The sequence below is a fragment of the Hemitrygon akajei genome, chromosome 3 (genome assembly GCF_048418815.1).
Source record: "Hemitrygon akajei chromosome 3, sHemAka1.3, whole genome shotgun sequence".
Lineage (NCBI taxonomy): Eukaryota > Metazoa > Chordata > Chondrichthyes > Myliobatiformes > Dasyatidae > Hemitrygon > Hemitrygon akajei.
The window spans coordinates 181,242,739-181,265,579 of record NC_133126.1 but is presented as its reverse complement, the minus strand read 5'-3'; the positions used below and the strand labels follow the sequence as shown (position 1 = coordinate 181,265,579).

Genomic DNA, 22,841 nt, shown 5'->3' with positions numbered 1-22,841 from the left:
AAAGGTGGGTTAATGGCACCTGAAAACCAGCCACTTTGGGCAGATGGGTCTCATCAGCTGTGGTTATCAGATCTAGAAGAAAAACTCTGATCTCAAAACTCCGCTGCCTTGCAGCTATATCCACACACCTACAGGAAAGGCTTTGGGAATAAACCCCAAAGAAAAATCCAGAACTGGAGTCCTTAAGGCAGTCCTACATTGAGTGTAATGTTGACTGGCAACTCCTGTGACTCCAATGGTACCAATCTGTATTGATCCCTGCCATTTTTTTGGATTCATAAACTAGATGGAGAGGGGGAGCTGGCTACATAGGGAACAGCTTGCTCTCTATATCATACTGTCCTGGCCTGCATATCATGTAGATAGCTGGGATACAGCATCAATGGTCAATCCAGACTAATGAAGGGCCTCAATAAAATCAATCCTCAGCCTCCTACACACCAGCAAATAAAGCCCTAGTCTATTCAGACTCAGTAACAACCTTGTAAATTTTTTCTGTACCCTTTCTATCTTATCTGACAGAAAAATAGCCTTTTTGGCCTATTAAGTTAATGACTATGTTTTATGCTCTATTCAAGTCTCCTCCCACCTTTCATAATCTAAAAAAATCTCTCAACATTAAGTTCTACAAATGTCAGAAATCACAAAGAAAAGCAATTGCAAGTGTATCATTAGTGTAGGATAAATGGTACGAAATACTTTCTATCAGAGGAAGCATTACCCTTATTTATATGCCCCTACAGAGAGCAACTAAAATAATCATTAGGAGGGAAAAGATGAAATATGAAAACAAGCTAGCAAACAATATCAAAGTGGATATTAAAAGCTTTTTCAAGTATGCAAAAAAAAGAGATGAGATTGGATATAGGACTGAAAAAAAATGAGGCTGAAGAAACAATTACAGGGGGGTGGCAGATGAACTAAAAGTATTTTGCATCAGTCTTCACTGGGGAAAACACCAGCAGTGGGCCAGATGCTGAAAGGTTTAAGAGAAGTGAGTGCAGTTACTATTACAAGGGAGAAGATGCTCAAAAAGCTGAAAGACCCAAGGGTACAGAAGTCACCTGGAGCAGATGAACTGCACTCCAGGGTTCTGAAAGAGGTAGCAGTAGAAATTATGGAGGATTTTAATGGTGCCAGAGGACTGGAAAATTGCAAATGTCACTCCACTCTTTATGCTACTTCAGCTTGTGCTGTATATGAGTGAGTTAGATGATGGAATAGATGGCTTTGCTGCCAAGTTTTCAGATGATACAAAGATTGTTGGAGGAGCAGGTAGCGTTGAGGAAACAGGCAGCCTACAGAAGGACTTGGACAGATTAGCAGAATGGGCAAGAAAGTGACAAATGAAATACAATGTTGAAAAATGCATGGTCATGCACTTTGGTAGCAGAAATAAATATGCAAACTATTTTGTAAATGGGGAGAATTGCAAAAGTCTGAGATGCAAAGGGACTTGGGAGTCCTTGTGCAGAACACCCTAAAGGTTAACTTGCAGTTAGAGTCGATGGTGAGTAAGGCAAATGCAATATTAACATTCATTTTAAGAGGTCACTGGAATTTAGAGAGATGAGGGGGAATTTCATTGAATCCTTTCGAATGTTGGAAGGTCTAGACAGAGAAGATGTGGAAAGGATGTTTCCCATGGTGGGGGAGTCTAGGACAAGAGGGCACAGCCTCAGGATATAGGGGCATTCATTTACAACAGAGATGCAGAGAAATTTCCTTAGCCAGCTACTGACAAAAGTGGAAATTGAGTGCAATAAAGTTGGGCTTCACCTAAACACTAAAAAGACAGAGTGCATGGCGTTCAACTGTGACAAAGGTACTCTCAAGACTGTAAAGAATGATACCATTAAGAAAGTCTTAGACTTCAAGTACCTCGGGTCAAGAATGATGAGCTCGGAGGACATAAAGATACGGAAGGTGCTGGCATGGAGGGCTATGGATGACATGAAGGAAATCTGGAGGTCGAACCTGATCAGAGGGCTCAAAAAGAGGATCTTCATAGCAGTCATAGAGTCCATTCTCACATACAGATATGAGACATGGACACTCACCAAGACCATGAGAAAGTCACTAGATGGTTACTATACACGAATGATCCGGATGGCTCTTGACGTGAGTTGGCAACAGCACATGACAAATGTTGAGCTTTATGATGACCTACCAATGCTCACTACTAATATCGAGGTGAGAAAACTGCAACTAGCGGGGCATTGTCTACGCCACCCTGAGCTACCTGCCAGCCTAGCCATCACATGGGAGCCCAAGCATGGGAGGATGAACACTGGGCACCCTCCCAAGACTATGGTCAACACGCACCTAGAAGACAGCAGCACAGCTGATCTAGATGAACCGAACACACTGATGAGGGAGAGGGAGGAATGTAGAGTCCATCATCACTCAGGCCCGACACCAACCCCCTAGGCCTAAGTCGACATGGTAGTAGAAGGTGATGAATTTATGGAATTTGTTACCACAGGCAGCTGTGGAGGCCAGATCATTGGGCGTATTTAAGGCTGAGCTTGTTAGGCTTTGGAGTGGACACAGCATCAAAGGTTACAGGGAGAAGGCCGTGGAGTGCATCTGAAGAGGAGGAAAAAAAGATCAGCAATAGTTGAATGGCAGAGCAGATGCGATAGGCTAAATAGCCTAATTTTGCTCCTGCATATAATCTATGATCTTATTTATAATCACTATTGTTGTTTTTAAGTCAATTAACCAGCAGCAGTTAAAGAAACAACCTGCAATTCGAAGCGCTATTGCATTCCTAGAATACAAGGACACTATTTACATATGCTATCCAGCTCAAGCAAAAATACAAATCCCAGTATTATTTGATGAAGAGTTCAGTGGATAGATTTAATTTTCCCAACTCCATCTTCTCTTTGCACACTTCTACTATTTCTCATCAGTTTTCAGACAGAAGATGGTGTGATATAGAAAGAAAAACTGTCACACTGATTAAAGCTAGCTCAGTTGTTTTGGGAAATGCATGGAAAATGTGCCTAGCAGCAGCCTTTACAACCCACCTGCCCTTTATCCTCAATTACCATTCCTTCTGTTTCCCCAAAGACGTTGCTTCCATCTACTTGCCTAATACTTTTTCATTTGTCCCTTCCTTAATAGGAATAGCTTCGACAAGAATCCAAAATCCTTTCAGACACAATTCTTTCCCTCTGTCACTATTCAGTATCCTAAACAAGCTTAGTTCAGTTTGGAACCCAACCCACTTCTCTAAACAACTGAGTAAAATTTAAGAGTTTAGAATATACATATCGTATGCCAGTCTCACTTTGTCTCCCTCTCTCTGAAGCACTAATAATTACAATCATTGTCTCACAGAAAAGATATTAGAACTGTAATAATTAGAAATGCTCAAACTACTAATCTGGAGAGTTGAGTTGAGTTTTAATGTCAGCTATCAGATTTAATTTCCAGTATTTAAATAAAATGTGGAATGAAGATCCAATGATTACATGATCAAGTCTACTATAAAGACCTACTTGGCTCTGAGAAGTTTGTTCAAGGAAAGAAAATCATCTCCATCAGTACTGACCTGTATCCAGCAAGGTTGACTCTTAACTACCCTCTACTTCAGTATCACTAGAGATGACCAATAAATGCCAACTTTGGTCAGCAATTCCAAATTCAAATAGCAACAAAGCACAAGTGGGGGGGGAAAAAAACAAGCTTAGTAGCACTTGGCTATAAAATAAATTATTGCCGAAATCAGTTGACATTTTTTCTCCCCCCCCCTTTCATTGCCTACGTGTCAACTCAAAAGGTAAAATATTTACTCCATTCTATGCTTAGGTTTTCAAATGTATTCTCTGAATCAAATAATTTTGATAACTTGGCTGAAATTTTAAAAGAATTAAGTTAGAAAATAACTGTAGTATCTGGGGAGCATTTGGTACAATAGATAACCTAACTTCAGTTAACAGCATTTGGACATTACATGGATATGTTAAGGACATAATAAATACAGGGACAAAAGATCATGAAGCCCCTCACAGCTACTCAGTTGCTTGTCTTATGAAAAACCCACCATGCCAATCTGGTGAATTTTTGTTACACTCCTCCATTGCAAATATATCCTTCCTTGGGTAGGAAGACCAGGCATGTTCACATAATTTCCTTTGTGATCTCACAAGGACTCTCTATATTTGGAACAAGACCTGGCTTGAACACATCTTTACCTTTCCTAAAGGTGTGCTGAATCTGTATATTAACTTCATGAATGGAGTACAAGGATAAACGGGTCAACCAAACACTAACTTGTTTTAATCTTTCAACATTTTAAAAACTTTTCAGTCTTTGTCTTTTCTCTCAGAGAATGCCATGTTCATGCCCTAACCCGTTCTACTAGCCTGTCTGTTCCCTTGAAACCTTCTTGCATCTTCCTCATAGCCCATACTGCCACCTAGCTTTCCATGTTAGAAATATTACTTTGATCCTTTCATCCAAATGATCGATTTAGATTGAGAAGCTGCAACCCCGAACATTAAAACCTGCAGTACACCGCTGATCCCAGCCCCAAAATCATTGAATGGTTAATAAATAGAAAATGGTAGAAATCAATAATTCACAACTCATTTATTAACCCCAAATAACTAGTCCTGCTGAAGGGTTCGGCCCAAAACATCGACAGTACTGTTTTCCTAGATGCTGCCTGGCCTGCAGAGTTCCTCCTGCAATTTGTGTGATGCAGGGCTTTAATTCAGTTCAACACTTTAGTGAAGCCCTCTGGAAAAAAATCAAAATAAACAAGACATTAACCAGATTGCCCTGGCTTACTTTTAGCAGAATCACTAGTTGCCATCTTCCATCACCAGATACTTTCTTCAGAACTCTAAAATGCAGATGATCAGTCTCCATGGATTTATTATCTTTCTGATCTATTAGTGTATTATTTCAACCAAATGTCAATTTCTTCAAGTTCGTTACTTACTGCAGACATATGGTGCTTCACTGTTTTAGGAAGTTCTCTGCATTTCTTTGTGAAGTTAGAAAATCTTTCTTTACACTACCATTTATGTGCCCAAATTAACCTAAATCATTTACATGAAAAAAATCAACCTTACCTCAAATCTTTCTCTTCTTGCACTATTGTTTTACATTTCTTATTGTAACTTAATTTTTTGATGTACTGCACTCTGCTGCAACGGCAAAAAAAACCAAATTTCATGACGTCAGTGATAAATCTGATTCTTATCCGAGTGGTCATTAAGTTACAAACCCCATTTCCAGAAAAGTTGGAATATTTTCCAAAATGCAATAAAAACAAAAATCTGTGATATGTTAATTCACGTGAATCTTTATTTAACTGACAAAAGTACAAAGAAAAGATTTTCAATAGTTTTACTGACCAACTTAATTGTATTTTGTAAATATACACAAATTTAGAATTTGATGGCTGCAACACACTCAACAAAAGTTGGGACAGAGTTAAAATAAGATTGAAAAGTGCACAGAATATTCAAGTAACACCAGTTTGGAAGACTCCACATTAAGCAGGCTAATTGGTAGCAGGTGAGGTATCATGAATGGGTATAAAAGTAGTGTCAATCAAAGGCTCAGTCTTTGCAAGCAAGGATGGATCGTGGCTCATCCCTTTGTGCCAAAATTTGTGAGAGAATTGTTAGTCAGTTCAAAAGGAACATTTCCCAACGCAGGATTGCAGAAAATTTAGGTCTTTCAACATCTACAGTACATAATATTGTGAAAAGATTCAGAGTCATCTCAGTGCGTAAAGGGCAAGGTAGGAAACCACTGTTGAATGTGCATGATCTTCGAGCCCTCAGGCGGCACTGCCTAAGAAACCGTCATGCTACTGTGACAATTATAGCCACCTGGGCTCGGGAGTACTTTGGAAAACCATTGTCACTTAACACAGTCCGTCGCTGCATCCAGAAGTGCAACTTGAAACTGTATAACGCAAGGAGGAAGCCATAAATCAACTCTATGCAGAAACGCCGGCGAGTTCTCTGGGCCCGAGCTCATCTCAGATGGACCCAAAGACTGTGGAACCGTGTGCTGTGGTCAGATGAGTCCACATTTCAGCTAGTTTTCGGAAAAAACGGGTGTCGGGTTCTCCGTGCCAAAGATGAAAACGACCATCTTGATTGTTATCAGCGAAAGGTGCAAAAGTCAGCATCTGTGATGGTATGGGGGTGCATCAGTGCCCACGGCATGGGTGAGTTGCATGTATGTGAACGTACCATTGACTTTGAGGCGTATATTAGGATTTTAGAGAGACATATGTTGCCATCAAGGCGATGTCTCTTCCCGGGACGTCTATGCTTATTTCAGCAGGACAATGCCAGACCACATTCTGCACGGGCTACAACAGCGTGGCTTTGTAGACACAGAGTGCGTGTGCTTGACTAGCCTGCTGCCAGTCCAGATCTATCTCCTATTGAAAATGTATGGTGCATCATGAAGAGGAGAATCAGACAACGGAGACCACGGACTGTTGAGCAGCTGAAGTCTCATATCAAGCAAGAATGGACAAAATTTCCAATTGCAAATCTACTACAATTAGTATCCCCAGTTCCAAAACGATTAAAACGTGTTATTAAAAGGAAAGGTGATGTAACACAATTGTAAACATGCCTCTGTCCCAACTTTTGTTGAGTGTGTTGCAGCCATCAAATTCTAAATTTGTGTATATTTACAAAATACAATTAAGTTGGTCAGTAAAACTATTGAAAATCTTTTCTTTGTACTTTTGTCAGTTAAATAAAGATTCACGTGAATTAACATATCACAGATTTTTGTTTTTAATTGCATTTTAGAAAATATTCCAACTTTTCTGGAAATGGGGTTTGTATACTGGCAGGAGAATTACCCAAACATTACTACTGCAGCTGGCTACAAGGTAGATAGGATTGAACAACATCTAACATTAGACCAGGAAAAGAGTGTCATTTATGTATGCCACCGCTGGAGACATCGGGAAGAATACCACAGTGAGCCCGTTGTTACAAATACATGAAATCAACCCAGAGAGAGCAGAATTAAAACAAATGTGTGCTGGCAATCCAGCCCATTTGATCAAAGTTATGGTCACCATCCAATTAATCATGCACTTTCAGACAAAACCATAAGCAGCTCAAGAAATAGTTATCCACCATAACAGCAACTCAATTTATGTATCAAACTACACATCTATTTATTATATGCCCTACAAGAATATTTCACAAAATCATGTCACCTCAATAATAAATCTCATAAATCCATAAATATTCAGTGTTCAAAAATGCTTTATTATCTACAACTTCCAGACAATTCTGTATGCAATCACTTAAATCCACGAATTCTTTAAGGTCTTTGAGCGAGAGCACTACAGCACAGACGCAGCTCACCTAATAACCTGCAGAGTCCAAGTGCAGGTTGATGGGAACATAGCTCCTCCCATACCCCTCCTTTCCATGTACCTTTTACAAATTTCTGTTAAATGTTGAACCCCAAGTCAAATTCCCCCTCATGTTCCCCTTAAACATTTGACCTTTCACCCTTAACCCATGACCCCCAGTTCTCATCTCACCCAACCTCAATGGTAAAAGCCTGCTTGCGTTTACCCATGTATAACCCTCATAATTTTGTATCTTCATTTTCTACCAGATCGCCCCACATTCCATCAAGCTCCAGGGAATAAAGTCCTAACCTAATCAACCTTTCGCTTATGACTCAGGTTCTCCAGTCCTGGCAAGTATTTGTATACTCAAAGTTCAAGTAGTCTTGATTGCAACTTTTGATTAATAATTGTTTATTGATTTCAAGGTTTGCTATCCAGAAATATTCAATAACTTAATGAAGGATCAATTATTAACCCAAAATTGAACTTCCATGACAAAGGGAATACACAATATTGTCCACCTCATATGCTGCATTGCCCACAAATCAAATAGTCCAGTCCACGGAGGTCAGTATTTAGCTATCCAAGTACAGGAATTAAAAGCCAGTTAGCGTAGTTTAACAGCTAAGCAAATATTGGCCCATACATCAAGGGAACTAGAATAAAGCTTTCTTCAATCACACTGGATTACCAAATTCAGTTCAGACCCATTCAAACACAACTCAGAGATAAATTATGATGCATTACATATCATAGATTGACAGTCCTTTGAATGTACAAAATTATGCAGTGATCCAATTGAAACTTTATTATAAAAAGATTGAAATCGTAGTTAAATGGACAATAAGTTATCATGTGTGATGGGGGGGATAGTGGAAGGAGAAAAGGTTACACGGCTCCAGATATATATCGGAAAACCACTAAAAGTATCAGAAATATGTAATATTCTCTCCCAAGCTATTGTGACCTAGTCACACTTAAAATTTAAAAAATAATACTAATGGACATATTCAGAGTTTTTCCTGATACCTCCCTCCCTTTTCTTGATCTGTCTCCATCTCTGGAAAGAAAATGTCAGCTGACATCTTTCATAAACCTACCGACTCCCATGGCTATCTTGACCATGCCTCTTCTCACCCCATCTTCTGTAAAAATGTTATTCCTTTCTCTTAGTTCCTTCACCTCTGCCACATCTGTTCCCAGGATGCAGTTTTCCTTTGCAGGCCATCAGTGATGTCCTCTTTTTTCAAAGAACGGGGTTTCCCTTCCTTTACCATTGATGCTGCCCTCACCCATATTTCCTCCATTTTCCAAACATCCACATTCAAATCTTCCTGCCAACATAATAGTAACAGAGTTCCTTGTCCTTACCTACTACTCCATGAGCCTCTGCAACCAACACAGCATTGTCTGCAACCTCTGCTAACTCCAAAGCGATACTACAAAACATATCTTTACCTCCTCTCCTCTGCTCCAATTGCTCCCTCCGTAATTCCCTTGTCCATTCATTCCTCCCCATAATCTCCCTCCTGGCACCTATCCCTGCAAGCAGCCAAAGTGCTACACCTACTCATTCATCTCCTTTATCTCCGTTCAGGGCCCCAAACAGTCCTTCCAGGTGTAGCAACTCTTCACCTGCAAATGTTTCGATCTGAGACCCTTCATCATGACTGGAGAGGCCTGAACATCGGCACAAACATCAACTTATCCGGAAATTTCTACCACCTCTCCCTTCTCTCTTTTACCATTCTGGTTACTCTCTCCCTCCCCCTCACCTCCCTCTAGTGCCCTTCTTCCCTTTATCATCATTCTTTTTTCAGTCCTTTACCTTTTCCTTCCATCTTATTTCATCCACCCCCCTCCCCTCACACTTTCCCCCCTCATTTGGCTTATCTATCACCATTCTTCACCTGCCAGTTTCTACTCCCTGCCCTTCTCCATCTTCTTATACTAGCTTCGTCCCACTTCCCTTCTAGGCCTAATGAGGTGTCTCAGGTCGAAATGTTGACTGCTTATTCCGCTCTATAGATTCATGCGAGTCCTTCCTTGTGCTCTTCAATTACAGCTTGCATTAAATATAGTTGTCAATCTTTCACAGTTTTTCTTCCATTTGTTTCAAATCAACCATCATTGTCCCTGTACCTAAGAAAACCAAGGTAGCATGCCTGAATGATTGGCACCCTGTTGCACTCACCTCAATTATAAGCAAATGCTTTGAGAGGCCAGTTAAAGACTACAATTGCACAGCATGCTGCCACCCACACTGAACACCCCCCCCCCCCCCACACCACCACCACAATTCGCCTACCGACAGAACCGGCCTACCAATGATGCCATGGCCACAGCACTATACACCATCCTCACTCACCTGAAGAGGGATGCATGCAGCAGAATGTTGATGGACTGCAGTTCAGCATTCAATGTCATAATTCCCTCCAGACTTAACAGGAAGCTCAGAGACCACAGCCTGCACCCCACATTGTGCAGCTGGATCCTAGACTTCCTAGCAGATCGCCGACAGGTGGCAAGAATGGGCTACCTCACCTCAGCCCTTCAAACCCTGAACAAAAGTGCTCCCTCAGGGTTGTGTTCTGAGCCCCCCTTCTCTATTTCTTTACACCCACCACTGTACTGCACACACAGCTCCAATTTGCTGATCAAATTTGCAGATGACATGACTTTGACTGGTCTTATTTCTACTGGTAATGAGATGGCCTACAGAGGAGAGGTTGACACCCTGACACAGTGCTGACAGGATAACAACCTCTCTCTCCATGTCTGAAAAACATAACTGATTGTGGATTACAGGAGGAATGGAGAAAGGCTTGGCCCAATCAACATCAATGGGTCTGCAGTTGAAAGGGTGAATAGTTTCAAGTTCCTTAGTATACACATCACTCATGATCTCACCTGAGGTGTCTCCTCCACCTCAGGCAACTGAAGAAGTTTGGTATGGGCCCCCAAATACTTAAGACCTACAGGGGCACGATTGAGAGCACACTAGCTTGGCTGCATCACCACCTGATACAGGATCTGCACCAATCTTGATCGCTGGGCACTGCAGGGAATGGTACAGACAGCCCAGCATATCTATGGATGTGAACTTCCCTCCATTGAGGACATTTATAGCAGCAGGTGCAGAAAGGCGGTCCGGAAGTCATTGGGGACACCAGCCAACCCAACCATAAACTGTTCCAGCTGCTTCGGTCTGGCAAATGCTATTACAGTATTAGAGCCAGGACCAACAGGCTCCAGGACAGCTTCTTCAACCAGGTCATCAGATTGATTAATTCACACTGATACAATTGTACTTCTATACTATATTGACTCTCCTGTTGTACATACTATTTATTACAAACTATAAATTGCACATTTAGACGCAGCGGAAAGATTTTTACTCCTCATGTATATGAAGGATGTAAGAAATAAAGTCAATTCAATTCTAATTCTAAAAGTTAGCTCCATCATGAAGTGCCCTATTTGGTCTTTGATCTGCCTGAATTATTATAGTGTTTTTTTCCCCTCAATTGATATTGTGAATCTCCATTACATATTACAAAGGATAGTGCAATTCACACTTTCAAATAGAGCTCAAATTTTTCCAGAGTTTGCATACTAGAAAAAATCATCCTTGTTAACAAACAGGGTGTTTTGCTGAAATGGTGTTTTGCTGTGACATCTTAACATTAAAAGCACTTCAGATAAATTTTGAAGAATATATCAAAAAACATTCAATGAGTATAATGATTTACTTGCCTTCAAAATCCAACAGCAGTATTTTTATCTGCAAAGCAGCTTTACCAGTACAGTCACATTCTTGCAACAAGAATTCCCTTGAAAACAGCTTGCAAATCTGAACCACTTGGTAAAGTTCACTAACATATTAAAAATGCTTCAGTTAGCTGGATTACCATTTTCACAAATCATTAAGTGACGTGGATGCAGCAGATCTCAATCCTGGAAAGGAATAGACAAGTCCCCTTTTTAACAGTTAAAAGTTTATTCCTCAACTAACAGTCTGCTTATGGCCTCCTACACTGTAGTAATGAATCAAACTAACTTGTCCTGTCAGGGCATGTTGTAGTTTGATATCCAGTTTTACAACCTCCGGTAACTCACTTGCTGTCTATATCAGAACTGATCAATCCATCTGTAATGTCTTTGTTTTCCTCTCTATGACCTACAGAGCATACCCTACAACTCTGAAATCTTCAAATTTTACATTCTTTTATGTTCATTCTTTCTCTCTCCCTCAACACTGCTTTCACCACATTTCTCCCCCCCCCCCACAGCCTGATCATCTGTTGAAAAGAATGGCCTAATTTACAGCTTACCCTCTCTGCAAAGTATATTAACTTGTTTTTAAAATCAGATTTTTTTTTTTAAAAAGGATCTTTACCAAGAAACATTGCTTGATCGGGTCAGTGCTGAGCCAGCATCTGAAGTTCCAGCCTCTGCAGTTTTGTTTAAATTTACCAAACAACATCCTTCAATTTCTAAATGAATATGTTTGACATATGAAATCAGTACAAATTCTAAGATAAGGCAGTACAATTTTCAATAGCTGGCTTCCAATGTTAGTCAAAGACCAAAAGAAAAAGAAAATAATCACAGACAAATCAGGACCACCCTGGAACAGTTCACAATTTTTCTGTGGCAATTTTACCACAGTAAAGCCCAAGTCCACAAGAACTATTTGATTTGTGTTAATAGCAGTTGATATTCAAGTTCTTCAGCATAAATGTCACCTGCTCAATTTTTAAAATGCAAATTACTTCACCCCTTATTCCTGTAACAAATGCACCTTCAAAATACTGTTCTTCATGCAATACTGATGACATTAGCAAACAAAGCACTATTCAACCATTTTATCTGCTGCATTGTAAAGTTCCGGATGCTTTTGAATTATTCACGCCAATGGCTAAGATCACTTGCCAGAAGTCTTTATATTTTTGAACAATGATTATTTAAATTTAACAGGCAGCTATTAAATGTTATAACCATTTTCTAACTAAAATTCTGACAAAACACAAAATGATTAAAATATATCAAATTCCAAAACATACTAAATAGTATACATCATCTCACACTTCACTCTTTGCTGATGGCACCATTGTTATGGGCCAAATCAAAGATGATGATGAATCAGCATACATACAGAAGGGGATTGAAAAATCCGGCTGAGTGGTGCCATAACAACTATCTCTCACTCAATGTCAGAAAGACCAAGGAACTAATTACAGACTTCAGGAAAGGGAAACCAAAGGTCCATGAGCCAGTCCCCATCAGAGAATCCAAAGTGGAGAGGCTTGGCAACTTTAAATTCCTAGGTGTTACTATTGCAGAGGATCTGTCCTTGACCCATCACACAAGTGCAATTGCAAACAGCAATGCCCTTTACTTCCTTAGGAGTCCGCGGAGATTCAGCATGCCATCTAAAACTTTGACAAACTTCTATAGATGTGTGGTGGGAAGTATACTGACTGGCTGTATTACAGCCTGGTATGGAAACACCAATGCCTCTGAATGTAAAATCCTACAAAAGGTAGTGGTTTCAGCCCAGTACACACTGGGTAAAGCCCTCCCAACCATTCAGCACATCTACACAAAATGCTGTCATATGAATGCAGTATCTATCATCAGAGATCCCCACCACCCAGGTCACGCTCTTCTCACTGTTGCCATCAGGTAGAAGGTGCAAGAGCCTCAAGGTATGCACCACCAAGTCCAAGAACAGTTACTACCATCAGGCTCTTGAATAAAAAGGAGTAACTACACTCACTTGCCCCTTTATTGAAATGTTCCCACAACCAGTGATCTCCCTTTAAGGACTCTATATCTTGTTATTTCATGTTCTTGTCATTTATTGCTATTTATTTATATTTGCATTTGCAGTTAGTTGTCTTCTGCTCTCTGATCTTATTTGATCCTTTTATAGTTACTATTCTATAGATTTGCTGAGTATGTCCACAATAAAAAGAATCTCAGGGTTGAATATGGTGACATATTTACTTTGATAATAAAATTTCCTTTGAACCACCCACACTCAGTGTGGAATGAACTGCCAGCAGCTCGAAGCTTAGCACAGACTAGATGGGCCAAAGGGCCTGCTTCTGTGCTGCAGAGTTCTATGCCTCTATATAAGCAATTTTCATCCTTTTTTCCAACAACCGCTTTCATTTACTAATCTTATGTTCAAGACAAATTTACGCATCCAATTCACCACGTTTTCTCAGCCGAAGACATGCATGTCTTGAGTATAGACATATCTTAAATGAGCACTCTTGCGTCGATAAAGATTTGGAAAGATGCAGATAAAATGGGGATGCACATGACATCTCAAGCTGTTCAAACCTCTAGCTATTAGCAGGGCAAGATGAACAAGTATAGCTGAGGAAAGATTTCAAAACAGACAATTCCCCTTGATGGAAGAAAAGCTCAAAAATTCTTACTTGAAGAAAATTTTGTGATAAATTAATACATTTTGTTCTTCGATCACTGTCAATTTAAAATTGCCATGAAGAATCTGAGGACAGGGGTTAGAAGTTCCTTTATACAGAGATATGACCCTGTAAATAACACTGCATACTTTCAAGAAAGCATTCAAATAGCTTTGGGAACTGTTCTTGGCAATGAGAGCAGAACTGGTTGTTTAGAACAAAGTGATAGATTCAAGGTGGCAAGTTGATCTTGCATTATGTATACCAGCAGAGAAAAGGGAAAAAAATCATTTTACATAGAGAAAACGCAAAATGCTGGAGAACTCAGCAGGTCAAACAGCATCCATGGAAGTGAACATAAATAGTTGATGTTTGGGCTGAGACCCTTCAAGACTAGCAAGGGGAAAGACAATAGAATAAACTGATATTTTTATATAGTTTTCCTCCAGAAAGGCCTCAAGATTTTAGATATAGGGGGTCTGATAACCAAAAAACAAAACACAAACATACTTAGCAGGTCAGACTACATCTATGGGAAGAGAAACAGTCAACCTTTCTGGTCACCTTATCTGTTATGATAACTCTTGCACAGGGCCACCAATTAAAGAGTTAAACCAGTTCAGAGGGAGATAAAGACCTGGGCAGAGGGAGCAACCTCAGCATTGCAAGACTGTTTTGAAAACACGGACTGAAATACGTTCAGGGAGGTGACTACCTACAACCATCATAGCAACATCAATAAATATGCGAGATCTGAGATTGGCTACACAGTGAAATGCAATGTGGACATCACTGTTATTAAACACATCTATGTGAGTAAAAAAATCAGAAGCCACGGCTGACAGCAGAAGTCCGGCCACAGCTGAGAACCGGAATCTGCCTTAAGACAGCTCTCAGTTCAGCAAAAGCTGCTTTGCTGCGCCATCAGAAAGGCAAAACAGGATTATACACAGAAAATCTACAGCCATTTCTGTGACACCAGAGATATGAGGTGCATGTGGCAGGGCATTCAGACCATAATGGATTACAAGTCCACCCAGCACATCAATGAAAACAACACTTTTCTTCCTCATTGGCTGAATGTCCTTTACGCTGTATTTTGCTGCATGGAATGATGTGCCAGCGAGGAAGACCCCCCTTCCCCATCCCAGGAGCAGGCAACCTGACTGGCCACAGTTGATTTGAGGAAGACTCGAACCAAGGTCAACCAACGTAAAACTCCAGAACCTGATAATGTACCTGTTTGGGTGCTGAGGAGCAGTTCAGCAGAGTTAACAGAATCTTCTCCGGAACAGTCTACTGTCCCCTCAGGCTTCAAGGTGGCCACCATCATCCTGGTGCCCAAGACAGTGACAGTAGCCTGCCTTTAACGAATACCATCCAGTGGCACTGACCTCAACAAAAACGTAGTGCTTTGAAGTTAAAGATCGCATTGAATCCCACCTGCCCGCTACCATTTCCAATTCGCCGATCACTCAAATGACGCCACTGAAGATGTCATAGCCTGTGCCCTTTACTCCATCCTGCCCCACCTGGAAAATGGTGCCTCAAATGCCAGGATGATGTTTATTGAATTCAGCTTGGCATTTAATACAATCACCCTTCAGAAGCTAATGGATAAACTCTCTTCACAGGGCCTCAACACCTCTCTCTGCAAGTGGATCCTGGACTTCTTGACAGAAAGGCCACGGACAGTCCATGTTGGGAGAAACATTTCTAGCTCCATCACACTGAGCAGCAGGGCTGTGTGCTCAGCCTGCTGTTTACGCTGCTAACACTCCATCCAGTAGAAGCCAAATTATAAAGTTCACAGATGACACGAACAAAGGTTGGCCTCATCAACAATAATGAGATGTCATACAGAGAGGAGGTTGAACAGCTGGCAGGCCAAAGAGATCATTTTGGAATTTAGGGAGGTGCAGGCTGGCCACTCCTCACTGCACAAACACGGTTCATCCATGAGGAGAGTTGGGGGCACACAAAACAGAACCTCAACACCACCTCTTTGCTCAAGAAAGCACAGTAGTATCTCCACTTCCTGAGGAGATTAAAGCGAGTGAGGCTCACCTCACCTATTCTAGCCAAGTCTTGCAGGAGCACCAACGAGTGACCAGAATAGCTGCATCACCATCAGGTACAGGAATTGTAAGACATCTAACTGCAAGTCCCTTTAAAAGGATTGCAAGCACTGCTTAGAGGATTATTGGGCTCCCTCTTCTACAGGGCACTTAACATTGTCATTGATCCCTCCCATCCATCCAACAATCTCTTTGACACCCTACCATCAGAAAGGAGGTACCATAGCATTAGGACAAGAACTGCAAGGATGAGAAACAGCTTCTTCCCCCAGGCCAAAAAACTACCCAGCTCCCTACCACCACCCAGGTCTTATCAAGCATAAAGCACCAGTACTGTTATCTTTTAAAGCTTGTATTGTAACTGCACCTTCTTATTTGTTAATTTACTAGTGGTAATATTATTTCATGTGTTATGTGCTTGTTGTATGTATTGTGTTGTACATCTTGGTCCGAGGGAACATTTGTTTCATTTGGTGGTATACATGTGTACAGTTGAATGTCTATAAGCCTGAACTGGAAAACATTATAGCTAGTTATCCACAACAACACAGAAAATGGAGGAACTCAGCTGATCTGATGACATCTATGGAAATGAATAAAGAGTCGTTATTTCAGGCAGAGGCCCTTCTTCAAGACTTGCCCACTGCAAGTTTCCAAAAACATAGCCAGACACCTGCTGCATTTTAAGTGAAGCTTGTTTAGGAATAAATATTGACCAGGATGTTCACAATAATTTTGCTGCTCTTTGCCAAGGCAGTGCCATATCAAATATCAACCTGTCATCTGAAAGACCATCTCAACAACCTCTCAGTAACTTGGAATGTCATCTTAGATTAGCTTTACGTGGTACTTGAAATAGCCATTAGCCAGTTACATCCTAACCAGCTTAATATGTATTCTAGTTTACTATCAATAAAAAGTTCAAATGAGCAAGATGTCATTATGAAAATTTCAATCCAGATAAACACTGATTTTGGTAAAGCACCTCGTGGAAATCCCAGTAGTTGTGACACATCATCTTCATTTCCAATTGCACCATTAACATGCTTTCAGTTTCTCATGATTAATCAGAAAGTAGGCATGTTGGGCCCCGTATCTCAGAAAAGATGTGTTGTCATTGGAGAGCCCAGGGGAAGCTCACAAGGACGATTCTGGAAACAAAGGGGTTAACATATGAGGAGCATTTGGCAGCTTTGGGTCTGTACTCACTGGAATTTAGAAGAATATTGGGGTGGGGGTCTCATTGAAACCTACTGAATGCTGGAAGGACTAGATAAGATGGATATGGATGTTTCTTGTGGTGGGAGTATCCAAAATTAGAGGGCACAGCCTCAAAATTGAAGGGTGACCTTTTAGAACAGAGGTAAGTAGGAATTTTTTTTAAACCAGAGAGTAGTGAATCTGTGGAATGCTCTGCCACAGACTGCAGTGGAGGCCAAGTGGGTGGGTATTCTTAAAGCGGAAGTTGATCGTTTCCTGATCAGTCAGGGCATCAAAGGGTATGGCGAGAAGGCAGGTGTATGGGGTTGAGTAGAATCCGGGATTAGCCAAGATGGAATGGCAGAGCACACTCAATGAGCCAGATGGTCTAATTCTGCTCGTTTCTTATGGTGTTATGTTACTGATGAGACTAACTAGACTGCTGGAATTTGCATCTGAGAAAAATCAGGTGTATGATGAATCTCAAAACATACCCAGTTCTTACAGCAGTAAGCTAATGAATAAATGAAATGTTGCTCACGAGGGATGGAAATTGACAGTGAACCAAAAGGCCAAATTATCAAAACAAGACAATTCTTACCCCATCCCTGACATATTTAGTTGTTTGCCTGTTCTCCATCTCCCTCTGGTGCTCCCCCCACCTTCTTTCTCCTGAGGCCTCCCGTCCCATGATTCTTTCCCTTCTCCAGCTCTGTATCACTTTCGCCAATCACCTTTCCAGCTCTTCGCTTCATCCCACCCCCTCCGGTCTTCTCCTATCATTTCGCATTTCCCCCTCCCCCCCACTACTTTCAAATCTTTTACTATCTTTCCTTTCGGTTAGTCCTGACGAAGGGTCTCGGCCCGAAATGTCGACAGTGCTTCTCCCTGTAGATGCTGCCTGGCCTGCTGTGTTCCACCAGCATTTTGTGTGTGCAGTTCTTATTAAATATACATTTATCTGCCCTACCATGTAATATTTTCAGACAGGACGTTTTTCACAATACACTATATCAATTTGTGTGTATACGAGGGACAAATTACCCCATTGCTTGCCACTAGAACCACAGGCACTATCTACATCTGTAAAACTCAGCAAAATAACAGGAGCGTCACTGTCTTTAGAAAGATAAAACTATAAATTCATTAGCTGCAGACATTTTTAAATTATACCAAGGTCAGAGAAGCAATATATAAAATTCTGCATCTCCCCAGATGACATTATTTTTAAAATAAATCCAAGTGCCAAGCTGATTTTCATATGCACCAAAGCACTAGTAATGACAAAAAATGGGCTTTTGTATGTTCGAAAACAAAGTGCGTCAGTACAAAACCTTAGTCTAAATGCTGTAGAGACCAAACAAACTTTTCTTCTGTTGCTGCTTCAAAGCTTTACAAAATTGTTCTCCACTGCATTAATGCAATAATATGAAAGTTGAATTTAACACTGCTTGTCCAGTTACAGATATTAGATGATGTGGATATGCCCAGGATGAAAGAATTCAAGAACTGAAAACATCAATCCATGAAGGTTGAGAACTTCAACGACTCAGAAGCCACCAACAATTATTCTACTGAAGGCAAGAAACAGAATCACACAGCATTCAAAAGGAAGATGAGAAACACTCATGAAATATTGACAACATTCAAATAGTTCCAAATGTATCCAAAAAAAGCAATTCAACCTCAAGATTAATCTTGCCAATTTATATCAGAGTCAAATGTAACTGTTACAAATAACCAAAGATAACACATAATGGTAAATTATTGGAATTTAACAGAAATAAGATAATAACCTCCATTACTCAATTTGACAATGAACCATATCTAATAATGTTGGACACAATTGGCAAGTCATGCATTAAAACTGCAGTTTGAGAACTACTCATCTCCCCCTTCAATTTTGAAGTTTTGATTAAAAGTAATCTGTATAATTACAGGCAGTATAACCCACTTTGAACCAGAGTAGTACAATCAGTCATTCTATAGAAATTTGTAATAGTCATTATACTGAGGCAAAATTCCGGACAGCTTAATTACATCAACAGGCATATATGGTCTCTAGGTATTATTTTCAAAAGAAGATATTAATTTAATTGTTCAACAATCAGTGGTTTTGCCATGGTCACAAGCACTGAAATTCCTTTCCTAAATTTCTCCAACTCTCTGACTGCCCTAAAAAAACTGACTTTGTGTACAAGCTAATGATTAGCAATCCTAACATCTCATTATACGAGAGACTGCAGGTGGTCAAATCTAGATCAACAATCAACCTGCTTGAGAATTCAGGGGGGCTGTGGTAGGAAAAGAACGCTCACCATTTTGGTCACAACATCGACCATTCCTTGCCACGCCACCAATGCCGCTCAATCTGCTGACTTCCTCCAAAAAACTGTTTATTGCTTTGATAGCTGATTACTTACTTTGCTGTCAAACTTTGATTGTGAGTACACCTGTGATATACCATTGGACAGTTGACTATGGTACCGGTACTACAAATGTTATTGAAAGTGTAAATCAAATTACCAAATAAACTTCTTAATCAAGAGCTAGAACTGTTCAAAACTCAATAATTAACAGTAACACACGAAGTGCTGAAGGAACTCACACTTAAGGGTCTCAGCCCAAAACATCCACTGTTACTCTTTTTATAGATGTTGCATTATCTGCCGAGTCCCTCCAGCATTTTGTGTCTGTTGCTTGGACTTCCAGCATCGGCAATTTTTTTTTGTGTTTGTCATTAATTGCAAGCTAACTTTTAAAATAAATACAGCAACCATTTTCCATCTACCTGATGCAAATAGTTTCTTAGCAAAATTAAAAGATTGTATTGAAAAGCTTTTAAAGCGTACTGGTTAAAGCCCTCACAACTCTAAAGCTTTGGAATGGTCATGACATGGGTGAAATTAACAGAAAAGAGCAGTCTTAAGCATTAGACATATTTCAATATAAAGTTTTCCAAACAAGCTAGGAAAAGTTATATTATTTATGCTCAAAATCTTTTGACATTTTATGAATAAAAGATTTGAATAAAACACTAAACTCCAGCCCCCAGTGTCTGATATTAAATGGCATTAATTTGGATTCTGAAGTTTATGAACAAATATAGAATTATTTTAGATTTTGGCACCTGGTTGTTGGCCAGTTCAGGAAATGTAAATGATTAATGTAAAATGTTCAATTTAAAATTGATGTGGCAAACCAAGTTCCTTGCTGGACAGCAAGTTGCTTGAAAAACATTAAGGGTTAATAATGATTGAGTTGTGGTAACACACAAGTGCTTGTTAGGAACACATGCTACTGACAGATTGGGGTACCCACACTGGATATGACAAAGATTTTGGCAAAAAGCACTTAACCTACACTGAATGACATTCACCAAGTACCTTGGCAATAATTTTTTTTACTTCAGTACACTTGCAATGAAACCTAGTGAAAACTATGATCTTTTACAACTAACATAAAACAAAAGGCTTGGAAAGTTACTTAATTTAGTCTCATAACTAGAAGGTACACTCTAAGGTTAACAGCTAAGAAGTTGTAATAGGAGTCTGAAGGATCAAAAGCCAGATTGAAAAATATTATAACAATGACATCAAAACTGAAGTAAAAAGTAAAGCCAATACATACACTAGAAAATAGTATATACCTAAAGAGCCAGTACTCTTTTTGGAGAATACTTTTTTTTAAAACTACATAGCTTCAATTACTCCCAAAGGTTAACAAATCGCAAGTGTTCATCAACATAAAAACTATAAATTAACAAGGCCAATTGTTCATATTTCTACAAGCTTAACACTTCAATTATTACTTTTAATTTTTAGAAAGCAAAATATGGAAAATTCGATCATTGCTGCAGCAGTAAAATGTGAAGTCACAGTATGCTCAAATATGTAATTTGTTAATTTGCACACTGTTTTCCCCAACCAAAAGAATCCCCTTTCCGAACCGAAATGTTAATTCAAACTTGTTTTGTGTCATTGGCCATAGATAGCAATGTCTCCAGTAAAAGTGACATCCTATATGTCGGATCTCTATGACCGAGTAACTGGAATATCGTCTACCATAAATGCTGATTTTGGCCAGGAGAGAACAACTTGTTCAGCTGTAGTTTGGGATATTGAGACTTCTATCACATTTTTACACTGCCCAGTAAGAAATAAATCGATGCAGTCGCGTTTTATTTCGATCCCAAAGCGAAGTGACCAAACATGCATTTAAATGTTTAATCAAATCAGTTGCAAAGACAAAAGAGTCCAATCTGAAAAGAAATTCGACTCACGTTTAGAATTTGTAGCACCACACATTATTACAACCTCCAAAAACCCAAATGTACAATCAGCAGCTTGTACTGAATCTGCGCGATTTACGAAACACAATAAATAACCCGAGTTTTCCTACAATTCCGTCACGCACATCGCAATTCACTCACCGAATTAAAATTGGCTCCTGTGATTTAAAAAGTAGAACCAATTCCACCATCAAAATGAGGCAGACATAGCAAGCGAAGAGCTTCTGTAAATGTTTAAAGTTTCAATTCTTGGTCCCAGGGCTTCATCTTCTGCAGAAGGCAGGCAGAAAAACAGAGGGGAAAGAGAGAGGGAAATGTGCGGCTCAGAGTTTGGATGGTGCGCCCTCTCTAGCATTGAGAGAGCACGGAAGCTCTCAGCCCCTCTCACTTCGGAACATCGATGGTGTTGGTAGTGTTTAACTCGATGTGTCTTTGACGATCCCCTCATGCGGGCAAGGAGCTGCGCTCGCCTCCCAACAGTAACATTTTTTTTGGAGTGAGAAGGGAGGAATTCACTGCTTTTGACGGGAATGCAAGCAAGAACCCCGCAGCAGCAAACTTTATCGCTCAACCATATTCGAGGCAAAATGGATTAAAACTCTTGCTACTTTCTCTCCCTGATCAACTGCCCTAAAACAACCTAATTAACCAAGGAAACACCGGCCGTGCAAGCCATTTCGGGCTTAATATCTGACACACGAACTTTCTGCTTCAGCAGCGGCTGTCCTTTTTTTTTATTGTTTTCGTTTCTTTAAAACTCCCTTCGGTGTTCCCTTATTTTCTCACTCTTTCTCGGTCTTTCTTTCTCTTGCTGCTCCGGTCGGCAATCTCGCCCGGCCCGAACGAGGAGGGCAAGGGAGAGGGGGGATCTCAGCTCAAAACAAGAATTCTTTAATATGAACGTAAACTTGCTCTTCGCAGCTCTTCCCGTCGCCTCAGCCACAAAGCCGCCGAGCGAGAAACAGCCCCGCCGCGAACACGAACAAGCAAGGCGCTCGACGCAGCCGCTTCTCAACGGAAGCCCAGCCTCCCCACGCCGCTTGGCTCCGCCAGCCGGTTGGCCAGGCGCGCATAAGTCACCCCCTCTTCTATTCGCCAGCCCCGCGTCAATCAACTCACCCGGCGACCTATCACCCCGCCTCCTTTTCCCCACTACTTCCGTTCCTGCGGAGCCGCAAACTAGTTTCCGGTTGTCTCTTTTTTTTTAAATAATACTTAGTACACCTGTTATAACACCTGGTAAAGTTTTACATTTGCATTTTTCCAGAGACTGTGTTTGGAAATAAAATAAAATACTGATGAGTAATTAGTACAGAGATGGGGGGGGGCGGTTCGTTTATTGGCAAGATTTTACAACGTTCCTTGTATGTGGTATGAAACTCCCAAGTTTTACTTCGGTTTTTGTGGATAAATTTTGTCTATGTGGTGGGGATTTTTATTAAAGCTCCTACCGAGGTGCATTTACA

General features: G+C 40.4%; 1 protein-coding gene across 3 annotated transcripts in view; it reads right to left on the bottom strand.

Annotated features, from left to right (window-relative positions):
- dipk2ab (divergent protein kinase domain 2Ab) overlaps positions 1-22,402 on the bottom strand; it is a 208,680-nt gene extending 186,278 nt beyond the window's left edge. For 2 of the 3 annotated variants that reach the window (XM_073041532.1, XM_073041537.1), the window contains exon 1: positions 21,517-22,402. The gene's annotated coding sequence lies outside the window, so the exon portion shown is untranslated. Of the gene's footprint in view, positions 1-21,366; positions 21,432-21,516 lie in introns of those variants that run through there. The other variant, XM_073041533.1, reaches the window with a different exon arrangement.
- Between the last annotated feature and the right edge of the window lie 439 nt (positions 22,403-22,841).